Source organism: Gopherus flavomarginatus, chromosome 7 (assembly GCF_025201925.1).
Source record: "Gopherus flavomarginatus isolate rGopFla2 chromosome 7, rGopFla2.mat.asm, whole genome shotgun sequence".
NCBI classification, from domain to species: Eukaryota; Metazoa; Chordata; order Testudines; family Testudinidae; genus Gopherus; species Gopherus flavomarginatus.
Window position 1 is genome coordinate 67,487,717 of NC_066623.1, and position 14,449 is coordinate 67,502,165.

Here is a 14,449-nt window from a genome sequence, read left to right on the forward strand (position 1 = left end):
ATTAAGTGTGCTCAGTAACGCTGCTGAAGCCTGCTGCCCTCACTCTGCCGCCTGTACTGTCGACAGGCACTGGTCGTCTCTGTGATATGACGCCAAGCTAAAACCTCCTTTTAGTGTCCCCATTTATAGAAAACTTATGAACTATACCAATACCTTGACCTTTTGCCATAAGATCTCTTTTGACTCCAGCCTAGAAAGAAGTGACTGAAATCTTTCTTAACTAAATTATGAAAGGTCAGAGAAAGTACAGTAGTTTAAATGATTACTAGTGAGTTGTTAATCAGATATTAAAAAAAAAAAGAGGGATGGGTAGAAGAAAGGAGGAGGTAGTTAGCTTCGCTATAGCCTGCTGCAATGACTTAAGCTGATTGATTTTGCATTCGCATGATGACTTCATTTTCTAGGCAACTGACAGCAAAAAGAATTTCAAATTGAAGAAAGGAGATCCTGGTATTAGTAAAGTTAGAAATGTAGTAGTATTGTTAAAACTATCTTCTATAAAATCTTCTCTCAATATAGATTGCTTGTCTCTCTCAAACTTCCACAGAAAAAAAATACTGTAAGTGCTCATTGTAAAGCATTTTAATAGATATATGTCTTGCTTGAAAGAATAGTGGGGAAAATAAAATCTTAAGTGAAAGATGTACTATATGTGCCCAAATTTTATAAAGTAATAAATTACTTTTTAAAAGTACTAATTACTAAATACTAATTAGCCATGCTAACATACAGGGAATTAAAATGAAAGTGCGTATTTAAAGGTTTTAAATTAGAAATCTATTTCAGTCAAAATATCAGTTATAAACAAAAATATCAAAAAATACTTTTTTCTTACCATGTTGTGCAACAAGGGAATTATTTGCTTAAAATCCCAAAATTCTTTATTTGAAAATGATGTTCTGTGCCTGTATGCATTGTTGTCCAGTCTGCAGCAGTATGAAGTGGGGAGCTGCAGAGGGATGAACTGTGTGTGTGCGCATGCACATGTACATGTACATATAATGCTGACTAACATCTTTGATCTGGGTTTTTTTGCATATATTAATCCTACAACTTTCAAATGTCTTCTGTCTCCCTGAGTAAATTCCACTGAATAACACAGTTCCTGTAATAAAGACACTATTTTCCTGCAAAAAAGGTACAGTTTATATATATAAAATAGGCAGGTGTGTGTGGCAGATCTCTGATACATTAACAAAGTTCTTTGGTGGGTCTCAGATTAATTTTTACAGCAGCTGGGTTTGCAGTATTGCAAATAAATTGGAGTAGGGGGAAAACAAATAAAAAAAGTAGAATTGAGAAAGAAGCTGTATTCGTAAGCAGCAGGTACAATAGGCCAGGGCAGGCTAATCCTCCTCTGGCATAGCTGCACCTGCTGGTCACTGGTTGCAGGATTTGCACTGGAAGTTTTTGCTTATTATGATGCCCCATGCAGGTTCCGGGGCAGCTGAGGAGGTGGTATATGCTACTCATCTTCCTCCAGGGAGATTATTGATGAACCCAGGAAGCGATTAACTCATACTGCCAAGGCCCACTGCTCAGTGAGGAGGAAGAAACAGTAACAGGAAACTTGGAAATGGCAGAGATGCTTAATGACTTCTTTGTTTCGGTCTTCACTGAGAAGTCTGAAGGAATGCCTAACATAGTGAATGCTAATGGGAAGGGGGTAGGTTTACAAGATAAAATAAAAAAATAACAAGTTAAAAATCTCTTAGAAAAGTTAGATGCCTGCAAGTCACCAGGGCCTGATGAAATGCATCCTAGAATACTCAAGGAGCTAACAGAGGAGGTATCTGAGCCTCTAGGTATTATCTTTGGAAAATCATGGGAGACAGGAGAGATTCCAGAAGATTGGAAATCTATAAAAAGGGAAATCTATAAAAAGGGAAATAAAAACAACCCAGGAAACTACAGACCAGTTAGTTTAACTTCTGTGCCAGGAAAGATAATGGAGCAAGTAATTAAGGAAATCATCTGCAAACACTTGGAAGGTGGTAAAGTGATAGTGAATAGCCAGCATGGATTTGTAAAGAACAAATCATGTCAAGCCAATCTGATAGCTTTCTTTGATAGGATAACGAGTTTTGTGGATAAGAGAGAAGCGGTGGATGTGGTATACCTAGACTTTAGTAAGACATTTGATATGGTCTCGATGATTTTCTTATCAATAAACGAGGCAAATACAATTTAGATGGGGCTACTATATGGTGGGTGCATAACTGGCTGGATAATCGTACTCAGAGAGTAGTTATTAATGGTTCTCAGTCCTGATGGAAAGGTATAACAAGTGAGGTTCTGCAGGGGTCTGTTTTGGGACCAGCTCTGTTCAATATCTTCATCAATGACTTAGATGTTGGCATAGAAAGTACGCTTATTAAGTTTGCAGATGATACCAAACTGGGAGGGATTGCAACTGCTTTGGAGGACAGGGTCATAATTCAAAATGATCTGGATAAATTGGAGAAATGGTCAGAGGTAAACCGGATGAAGTTTAATAAAGACAAATGCAAAGTGCTCCACTTAGGAAGGAACAATCAGTTTCACACACACAGAATGGGAAGAGACTGTCTAGGAAGCAGTATGGCAGAAGAGATCTAGGGGTTATAATGGACCACAAGCTAAATATGAGTCAACAGTGTGATGCTGTTGCAAAAAAAGCAAATGCAATTCTGGGATGCATTAGCAGGTGTGTTGTGAGCAAGACACGAGAAGTCACTCTTTTGCTCTACTCTACGCTGGTTAGGCCTCACTGGAGTATTGTGTCCAGTTCTGGGCACCACATTTCAAGAAAGATGTGGAGAAATTGGAGAGGGTCCAGAAAAGAGCAACAAGAATGATTAAAGGTCTTGAGAACATGACCTACGAAGGAAGGCTGAAAGAATTGGGTTTGTTTAGTTTGGAAAAGAGAAGACTGAGAGGGGACATGATAGCAGTTTTCAGGTATCTAAAAGGGTTTCATCAGGAGGAGGGAGAAAACTTGTTCACCTTAGCCTCTAAGGGTAGAACAAGAAGCAATGGGCTTAAACTGCAGCAAGGGAGGTTTGGGCTGGACATTAGGAAAAAGTTCCTAACTGTCAGGGTAGTTAAACACTGGAATAAATTGCCTAGAGAGGTTGTGGAATCTCCATCTGTCAGTAACCTAGTCCCAGATTTGGACCTTAGCGTCCAAAATATGGGGGTTAGCATGAAAACCTCCAAGCTTAGTTACCAGCTTGGACCTGGTACACCACCCAAAAAATTAGAGTGTTTTGGGGCACTCTGGTCCCCCCAAAAACCTTCCCTGGGGATCCCAAGACCCAAATCCCTTGAGTCTCACAACAAAGGGAAATAAACCTTTTCCCTTCCCCCCCCCCCAGGTGTTCCTGGAGAGATACACAGAAGCAACCTCCGTGAATTTAAACAGAGGGATTCCACCCTCCCCGTTCCCAGCCTGGAGAACAGAATTACCGAGAGTCAATCTCTCTTCCCCCCTCACCCAGAGTGAATGCAAAGTCAGGCTAGTACATCTAACACACACAGGTTTTCCCCTGACTTCTTCCTCCCACCAATTCCCTGGTGAGCTGCAGACCCAATTCCCTGGAGTTCCTCACTAAAGAAAAACTCCAACAGGTCTTAAAAGAAAGCTTTATATAAAAAAGAAAGAAAAATACATACAAATGGTCTCTCTGTATTAAGGTGACAAATACAGGGTCAATTGCTTAAAAGAAATATGAATAAACAGCCTTATTCAAAAGAATACAATTTAAAGCACTCCAGCAACTATAGACATGTAAATACAAAACAAAAACCAACTTTGTACTCACAACTTGGAAACAGAAGATTAGAAAGCAGGAAATAGAAAAAATCCTTCTCTAGCTGAGAGAGATTCAGGCAGAAGACAAAGAACTCAGACACAAACTTCCCTCCACCCAGAGTTGAAAAAAGTCTGGTTTCCTGATTGGTCCTCTAGTCAGGTGTTTCAGGATACTTTTTTTTTTTCAGGTGAAAGAGACATTAACCCTTAGCTATCTGTTTATGACACCATCTCTGGAGATATTTAAGAGTAGGTTAGATAAATGTCTATCAGGGATGGTCTAGACAGTATTTGGTCCTGCCATGAGGGCAGGGGACTGGACTCGATGACCTCTCGAGGTCCCTTCCAGTCCTAGAGTCTATGAATCAGCTACAGTGGAATCTGCATGGTGCATATCAAAAGCTCAGGTTCTTTGGCAAGAGACAAGCTTTTCCCATGGAACAGCTTGGGGTCTCAGGAGGGGAAGTGCAGCATGGCTGGAGGTCAGGGGGAGGGGCTCTGGCTGGCCTGGGGGTACTCTGGCTGCAGGGGGTCTTGGGGCTTCAGCCTCTGGGGAAGGGGGGCTCAGGCACAAGCAGTGTGGGGGGAGGAAAGCCACAATTGGCGGCACTTCGGCATTAGCTCTACTGTGCCGCTTCATTCTTCAGTGGCAATTTGGCAACCAGTCCTTCCCTCTGAGAGGGACTGAGGGACCCGCCACCGAAGAGCCGGACATGCTGTCCCTTTCCGTTGGCTGCCCCAAGCACCTGCTTCTTTTGCTGGTGCCTGGAGCTGGCCCTGGGCACAAGAAGTAGGGCCAGGGAGGCTAGCGTCCCCAAAGAGGGGTTCCACCCACCACCCATCGCTGTATTCAAAGAGTGATCACAATGAACGCCTGTGTCAAATCCACACTTGCATGTCTATATCATGGCAGATGCCTCTCGGTAGAGTTTTGAAGTAGTGGAATAGAATTGGGTTGAGAAACAGTTCCAAATGCAGATAGTCAAATAAACATGTGACTTGTCCAGGGAGTAGGCTGCACTTTCAATGGGACTTAGGCTCCTAAATGACTTAGATGCTTCTGAAATTTGTAACCCAAGTGTTTAACAGAGTGCCATCCATTACAGTTGTAATACATCTGTGATGCTTTCCATGGGTATCCAGAGTGTTGAGACACCTCACCACCACCTGCCCTTAGTATGAGCAGGTGCCTGCTGTGGATCAGCTCCTTGAAACCACCAGCCTCTGCAAACACAGGCATTACCATCCAGGCCTCCCTATCTTTGTACAGTTTAGGAATAGGCACACATCAAGCCCCAAGTTCTCTGTAGTGTCCAGCCCCCATCCACTGAAAAATTTGCAGAATTACCAGGCCTGCTGTTCTAAAAGAAAATCTACACTGCAGATTACCAGTTGGACCTTAGAACACAGTTCTGCTGAACATGCTATATTTAATATATTCATAGTGAAAACAAGAATAAATTTGTTATCAAAGAACAGAGATTCAAGTGATAGCAAGTAAGAATATTGGAAACAAATAGTTACATATCAAACAAAATCATAATCTACTTTCTAGAGATTAAACCTAATTAACAAATCATTCCCCTATTTCCTGCTAAAAAGCTACCCCAGTTCTGTCACCAGCATTTTCAATCAGTTTGGTTGAGACCCCTTCTCATAAGATCAACCCCTCATAGATTGAAGGAAAAGCTTATCCTCATAGATTGAAGGAATACTGAGGGATTCATCTGTACCCCAGATATAACTTCAAAAGTTCATTGGTTTACCATTAAAGAAGATTAATCCTACTGTTCATCTATTCCTGTTACTTTCCTCTCTTTGAAGATGTCATAGTCCTTCATTAGCATTTGTCTTAGAGTTGTCAGTGTTCGCCCATTGTGAACTGTACAATATTTAATTTATGCACAGATAAACATTTCATGTCTGAAAGAAAACTTGCTTTTCACCTTCACTGGTGACCAGTCTCTAAAAACAGATCTTAAGCACATAATTTTCAGTGTAAATACATAACTCCTTACACTACATACATTTCACAATGATATTGATGACCAGTGTGACACAGCCTTTTATTAGAGACCTCACATGATACTCTTTGGTGAACTAGACCCCTTATGCCCTCTTCCAGTTTGGCATCAAGAGGTCCCTGGATCACAACATCATGACCACTCAGATCCCAGTGTTCCATCAAAAATATGTGCAACATCTGAAATCCCATTAGCAGTGAGAAAGAAAATAAAAGCTGAACTAGCTTAATTGTGGTTCTGTTAACTAGTGTAGAGAGCTATCTTCAAAGGTTTTTAGCAGAAAAGCAGAGGAAAGGGTTACAATGGAGCATAGATGTTCAACAAGAGCAGAGCTCTGGTCAGTGAAACTACAGAGTTTCATAAATGTGGGCTTCACTGTACATGGGGACCTGGAATGATTTAAAAATATTTTCCAAGAAGCTTCCTTAGCTTTTTAAGAACTGAACACTTCCAGCTTGGAATGCTGTGTTTCAACACTGCTAGAGCTATCATGGTATTAACATTGTATTATATGGAACCATTTCATTCTGAATGAGATTTTTGCCCTCGTGGCTGTTTGCTATGTTCCCTATAACTGTGTGGCTTGTACTTCTTCTGCCTGTGCCTTTCCAAGGATTCCCCTAGTAAAAAGATGATACATCTCAATGGGATCTTTCCTGATGTCTCTGTGGTTCTTGTATGTGCCCAAGCAACAAATGGTGAAACTACATTAAATTACTGAGACACCCTCTCCTATAGTAAGTATCTAGTTGCACTGTAGTAAGCTTGTGACATTGGGCAAGTCACTTGGTAAACTTAGGTTAATACTTCCTTATCTATCTGGTCTCTTTAGACTGTAAGCTCTTCTGGGAAGGGACTATCTGTTACCGTATACTTGTACTGAGCCTAGTTCCCTGAATTTGCCGGGAACCTTAAGGAGTTACCATGACAGAAATAAGTGATAATATATCACAACTGTTAAGACCTGCATTACATGAGGGGAGAAGAGTGATAAATGATCTATCATCATTTAAAAAGCAACAACAAAGAAATGGAAGGACATAGCTGTATCGTCATTGTGCTGATGTTCATTCAGAGCCTTAAGAGGCTGTCTAGTTTGATGTCTAGTTTGTGTGGGGAAGCTACACAAAATAATTTGATTCTACAGTCTTTCCTGTTCTAGCAAGGACCAATTGACGAATTCAAGGACAAGGTTTTCAATAGTGGCACTAAAAAGATGATTAATATGTATGCCTCTTGTATTTATTTTCCTGTGATTGCTTCATATCCCTTGACTCGGTTTGACATAAATAGGAATGATTTGGCAGAATAGCGATGCTACTCTGCTAACAACGTCACTGAACTCTGGATCCTGTACTTGATCATTGACTTATTTGCTGGGGAGAAAAAAACACCACACTCATAATTCACTGAGAAACCAACTACATTGTGGTATGTGAAACAAATCCTCCTTAGATCAAAGTTAAAGGTCATTTTTGTATAAATACAGATCATGCAATTGATTCTGTGACAAGTATATCAGAAAACTAAGATATTTTTCTTCTGGCTTCTATATTGCTTTAAGTGATCACCTTTCTAAGAATGCAAGTTGTTCGGTTGCTTTGTCAGGTCTGTGTTCAATGCAGAATTTAAATGTGTCTTCAGAAGCTGCCACTCAGTGAACAACAGTCACATTGCCCTTCTAGAGGTCTTGGGATATATGATTGTAGTGCAGCTGATTTTAAAACTAGAAACAATGTGTGTGGTAGCATGTGTTCTAGTTGAAGATCTCAAGATGGAATCTTGCTAATGCATTATATTACATTTTTACAACATTGTTGTTTTTCTGCACTTTTATTACCAAGGACATTTATGGTCCTGCAAATTAGTGTTGAAATCTCTGTGAGTTTTCAAAATTACATGTTAGCCATAAACAACTAACAGTCATTTTCCAGAAAAGTTCAAAGTACCATATTTCTGGCTTTGTTTGATAGAACCTCATTCTATTATGACAATTTTACAAGCCTGCATTGTATCTCAGAACATTTTGATACGAAAAGGTAACCCAAATTGCTTTGGTGTACACAAATAAGATATTAAATAGGGAAGTTTGTGCATAACTAAAGCAAGGATCATTTTTTTCAGCAATAATGAGGAATGACTATGAATTGGGGGGTGGGGAAGGGTTCCCCTACAATCGCAATCTTAATGTTAAAATTCGCTTAGGTTACCTATAACGATAGACCTACAGCAGAAAAGTTGTGTTCTGGGGATTTGGATTAGGGCTGTCATTTGTTATCTACAATACAGGGTAGTCAGATGAAGGAGAACATAAAGCATAGACACATAACAGATTTCACTGTCTTGCAGACCTTGGATAAGGTGTCGCTTCTGAGGAAAAATAACGATGCCAAACTATTGAATGCCAGCTTCAGAGTGATCCACTGTTCTACAGCAGAACGCATGGAGCTTGGATCCCTTCACACTTCCAGTTCCACTGGCCTGCATTTCACCTCCATGATTCATAGATAAGTAGTGACAATTTATTTTCTCTGTTTGAATTTTTAACATTTTTTTCATGGTGGCAAGAAGCGGAACAATTTAAGGCGATGGTGGTGGAAAACCATGCAAAATGGATAATGATTTGTCCATGCAAAATGGATAATGATTTGTCTAGCTGGTTACAAAAATATCCTAATAGTCAGTAGTGAATTTAACAGCCCTTTACTACTGACAAACAACCAGAGGACTGATGGACCCCAAGGATCTACAGCACTCTTCTTGGGCCAGTTATTTCCAATCGCTAGCCCAGTGATTTATTCTCTTGGAAAACTTCCATGTTTGAACTGAGGTGAAAGATTCCAGGGCCGAGGGAAGAGCATGAGGTCTGGGGCAGACACTGTCTTTGTTCTGTGCGTCTACAGGGACTAGCACAGTGGGGTCCTGGTTCATGACTGGGGGGTCTTTCAGCCCCATTTTTGTTTGGCAGGAAAACAGTGATTCATTGCTATAAGGAAAACTTCAGTGTACTCAACTGTACAGGTTTCAGATTTGTATAAATTGCACATATTCTTGGGTTTAGTACACACGGCTTGGCTGTGCGATTTAGACATAGTCTTGCATTGGAGTTAAGGCAGAGCCACGCTGGCTCCTGAAGGCATATACCATCCCCAAATCTCCCTCTCATGTATGGTGTGGGGGAGGGACTTCTTAGGCTGCAACAGCCCATTTCATTTTAGTTATCTTCAGAGAGAATCCCAGGGCTTTTTGCAAGGGAGAACAAGATAAGCCATTTGGGTGAGTATGGGTCCCCGGGGGGGTTCATGAACTTTCTACTTGTAAAAACGACCTCAATCCCTGTTTGAGTTTTTGTAAGCATTGGCTCATGAATGAACTGAATCTCAGGTTGAGGTTTAGTGTGAATATTTGATAGAACAAAAGGGGGAAATCTGATTTGAACTGGTTCTTCTCAGTTTAAAATTGTATGCTTTCATTAAGCTCTCTGGGACATACAGGGCAAAAATGGTCCTGTGTCACAGCACCTCCTGAAGACAGTGTGTCAAGTTTTGTGTGTGTTGGTATGTGATTACCAACTCATTTGCCCCTAGCTGATATGTTGATAGGAAAACCTGAAGCAAATACTCACCAGCAACCACAGACCACACAACAAAAACACGAATCCAGGAAACTATCCTTGTAACAAAACCCATTGCCAACTCTGTCCATATATCTATTCAGGGGACATCATCATAGGACCTAATCACATCAGCCACAATATCAGAGGCTCATTCACCTGCACATCTACCAATGTGATATATGCTACCATGTGCCAGCAATGTCCCTCTGCCATGTACATTGGCCAAACCGGACAGTCTCTACGTAAAAGAATAAATGGACACAAATCAGACGTCAAGAATTATAACATTCAAAAACCAGTCAGAGAACACTTCAATCTCCCTGGTCACTCAATTGCAGACCTAAAAGTCGCAATTGAGAGATTGCTGAATTGGAATTAATTTGCAAACTGGACACCATTAAATTAGGCTTGAATAAAGACTGGGAGTGGATGAGTCATTACACAAAGTAAAACTATTTCCCCATGTTTATTTACCCCCACACACACACACACACTGTTTCTCACAACTTTTTGTCAACTGCTGCAAATGGACCATTTTGATTACCACTACAAAAAGTTTTTTTTTTTTCTCTCCTGCTGGTAATAGCTCACCTTAACTGATTACTCTCGTTAGAGTGTGTATGGTAACACTCATTGTTTCATGTTGTGTGTGTGTGTGTGTGTGTGTGTATCTTCCTACTGTATTTTCCACTCCAGGCATCTGATGAAGTGGGCTGTAGCCCAGGAAAGCTTATGCTCAAATAAATTTGTTAGTCTGTAAGGTGCCACAAGTACTCCTGTTCTTTTTGCGGATACAGACTAACACGGCTGCTTCCCTGAAACTTTTGTTTTGTGACCCCATATACATACAGTGCTCAGAATAGTTGTCAAGGTGCAAAGGATACTCGTAAACCAGTTTGTTTGACATTATTGGTGCTGTAATTGGACTGTGCTTTTCCATAAACAAAGAATAAGCAAGACTCTTGCTGCTTTCAGCTCAAAAACCATTTCTTCAATCAAGTCTACCAATAATATAATAAAATATATGTGAGATTCTGGGGCTGTCTGCTTGTTACATTTATGTTTAGACTTTCTAGTACACTCTGATACTATGGTGATAAGTGTAGTATAAATCTATGGATACACAGATTAATAATATACTTTCAGTCAAAATTATTTTTATTTCAGATTAAAGGAAAGTAAAAATAAATAAAAAATGTGGAGGGGTTGGGGGAAAAATGAAGTTTCCCTGAAATAACATGGTGGTATAGTAGCAGCCATCCTGATCTGAAACTGCCTTTCATAGTGAGATCCTCACTGCTGACAGCAGAAAATGGAGGTGACTCGTTTGAAAAGTAAAGATGAAGTACACAGAAAACAGTAGTTACACTTATGTTTCCATACACATCATATCAGCCTCTGAATCATCACTATCTACAAAGTCTGATTATTCCCAATCTATGGAGGCACTGCTAGTTTCTAATTGTTCCCAACAGGATCACCTTTTTCTTCACCTTATCTCATCAGTTGGGGCTGGTGGCTCTTTTTCTTCCTTTCCAAGCATTTTTGTCAAGTGTGTCTTCCAAGATGGCACCAACCTTCCTCATATTCTCCTCCAAAGAAGTCAGCTTTGATCTGTTTGCTATCACTTATAACACTGCTCTACAGCCAAAATGCTTCTGAAATAAATGTAGTCCAACTTTACTAATTCTGGGTCACTGAGAACAAAAATAATGCTTAAAATTGTTGATTGCCTCTAGCTTTCAAGATATGCCATTGGGTCAGTATATACGACCCTTGACTTGGGAATGGTGGAGGATAAGTGAGTTATAAAGCGAAGGGATCTCAATTTAAACCAGAAATGACTAAAATACATATTAGACTGGATCTATGAATAAATCTATGACTGGGTTTGGACAGTACTTGCTTTTTAGGCAAAACAATGAATGATGCAATCTGAAGCTGGTATTGCGTCATACATGATATGAATTGCATCATGTTATTCCTAGAAGTCATGGACGATGCAATCATAACGAAGCTTACATCACTCTGCTGAACAAATTGCCCTGTATCAGCTCTAGAAATCATACAGTTTCGTGCTCTCTTCTTTGTCAGTGTTTGGTTATGCAAAGGGACACATTTCTGTTTAGCCAAAGTGAGCAGAGATGTCTCATACTTGTGTGAACAGTGCAGATAACTTCTGCTATGTTTGTGGAGAAGTGACTTTTGCATCACAAAAGCGCAGTATAACCACTATGGTTAAGAAAGGCTATCACCTTTATTTCGGCTGCAAAATTGGAGATCAGGACAAGAGGTGGGCCCCACACATATGCTGCAACACTTGTGCAACAAATCTTGGCCAGTGGTTGAACAGGAAAAGGAAATCTATGCCTTTTGCAGTGCCAATGATTTGGAGAGAGCCAACAGATCATCCCAGCAATTGTTACTTCTGCATGGTGCCTCCAGTTGGGAAAAGTGTGTCAAAGAAGAAAAAAGTGGACTGTGCATTATCCAAACATTCCATCAGCTATACGCCCAGTACCCCACGGAGAAGGACTGCTGGTTCCTGATGCACCAGAATCATTCTCACTTGAGTCAGTCGAGGAAGAGCAAGAGGATGAAACTTCTGGTCCTGAACCATCAATGTCACAGGACCCACATTTTCTCCCATCCTCCTCCTCTGAACCACACCTCATAGCACAAGGTGAACTGAATGACCTTGTCAGGGATTTGGAACTACCCAAGAGTAAGGAAGAGCTGTTGGGCTCCAGACTACAGCACTGGAATCTCCTGGCAGGCTATCAGGGCAAATGGAGCCCATCAATGCTTGCAGACTATTGCTGGACAGTGACAAGAGATGCTCCATATAATGAATACAAGAGACAAGCCAAGAAGCGCCAAGTAGACACTGAATAGGACTAAACTATGTACAGAATAGGTTTTTTGCCTTTTGTTTCATAATAAATTTTATTTATATAACCCTTTTGCTGATTTTTAAAGTGTTACATAAACAGGACAGGTGAAATGTTATCATGTAAAGCAACCATAAACACATGAAAAGACCTAGGTTTACAATTTATGATTAAAACTCTACTATCTACACAATATACAAAGACATAAAATGTAAAAACTTAAATATCTTAGAAACAGTAGCCAATCAGTTGTTTTAATTGTCATATTTGAATTCAGCACATCAAAATACATAATAAATATCACATTTTATCTCTGAAGCAGACGACTTCTCAAAAATTGTAGACCAGTGTAATCACTTGAAATCTATCTTTTTGTAGTTAATAACTTGTTGTTGTTGTTGTTGTTGTTGCTTTATCGAAACAAGTGTGCTTTTAAAAGAAGTGTCTGGGGAAAAATCTCAGCTTGGTTAACATAGTCTTGTTGCATATCTTTTCCACATTGAGGGGAGAGCGAATTATGAATGAGCTTACTTTGTACAGATCCCTGAGCCCTATAACACAGTATAATTTTGGGTTTATACTGCAGCAGGAGGGGGAAAAGGGCAGAAGGGAGGGAATGCTTGCCTGAGGAACTGAGAAATTGGCTGGTGTCTGCTGTTTGCACTCAGGTAGTTCAGTTTGGGTGAGTGGCGCCACCTGCTGTCTTGTTCGGTGATAGCATGGCCTGGTGAGGCTGTCTGTGTGTCCAGCAAAGCCGTGTGAACTGAATCAGCCCAGTTTTGTGCCTTAGAGAGGCGCAGTGATTCCCAAGGCTCCCAGACTACACCCTGGGGTGACAACCTGTTACACAACCCTCCATGGTTCTGGGTTGCTTTCCAGCTCATATTTATGTTCCCGGCATAACATGTCATTGTCAAAAAGCATGCTCCATGGAGCCTCTCCCCTAATCTCCGACATCAAGGTGTCCATTACAATCACAAATAGGAATGGGCTTAAGACTGATCCTTTGTTACAGACTTACCTTTGTTGTGTATAACTCACTGTAGCTTCAGGTGCTTTTCACTACTTTTGTAGTGCTACCCTCATTCATGTCCATGATAGTCTGAACACATTTCTCTAGGAATTCTGTTATAATTCTCCTCTAAATCCACAGACACTACATGCAAGAATTTGCATTTCTCCCTGTACCTCTCCTGCAATATTCGGGCTGCAAACACTGCATCCACTGTCTACCTTCCTGGCATAAAAATAAATTCATTGTTGCTTTCTTGATGCTATACCTCTTCCTGAAGTCTCTTCTTGATGATTCTTCCCAGCCAATTCATCATGTGACTCATTAATTTAACAGGGGAGTAAGAAGTATGGAGAATTAAATTGACAAAATTTGTCATCATCACTCTCTCATGATTTAAATTCCTCTGTTGGTACACCATCTCTTCCTGCTATCTTCCCATGTTTTATCTTCAGCACTATGTGAGTCTCCATCATGGTGATATGCCTTGTGAGGTTGTTGCTTGTGCTTGGTTCCTTCAACTGTTTCTTCACGCTCTCTTCGTTGAGCAGTTTCTCAGAAAACTGCTGCCACCTCCTAATGAGTTCACCCGCTCCCTCCAGTACTCTTCTGTTTTTATCTTTGAGGCAATTCACAGCTGCTATGTTTTCTGTGCTTCTTTGATTAACCTCGGTTAATCTATAATGTTCCTTTTCCCCCTTCCTTAGGTAATAGTTCTGTGTATAAGGCTTTAAATGCCTGACCCTTACTTCTGCAACAACTCTTTCTCTTGTTCCCTTTGCCAGCTTGTATTCCTCATAACTTTCCACCATTTTGACTTCCTGCCACCATTTAGACTTTTTCTCCTCCTCTTTTACTGCCTTGTACTCAGTGGAGAACCACCCTGGCTCTTTGCCATGGAATTTCCCTCCTTTCATTTGGCCACAGGTAGCTTGTGCATTTTCTGTAACGTCTAGATATTTTTCTCCAGATCTCATTTGTATCATGGTTAGTTTGGTTCTTCTCCAACCTCCATATGACCTCACTCTTAAATCTCAGACTAATTTCTCCATCCGTAAGTCTCCAGTGCGTAATCCTATGTTCTACAACTAGTCTTTTGTCCCCCACTAGAAA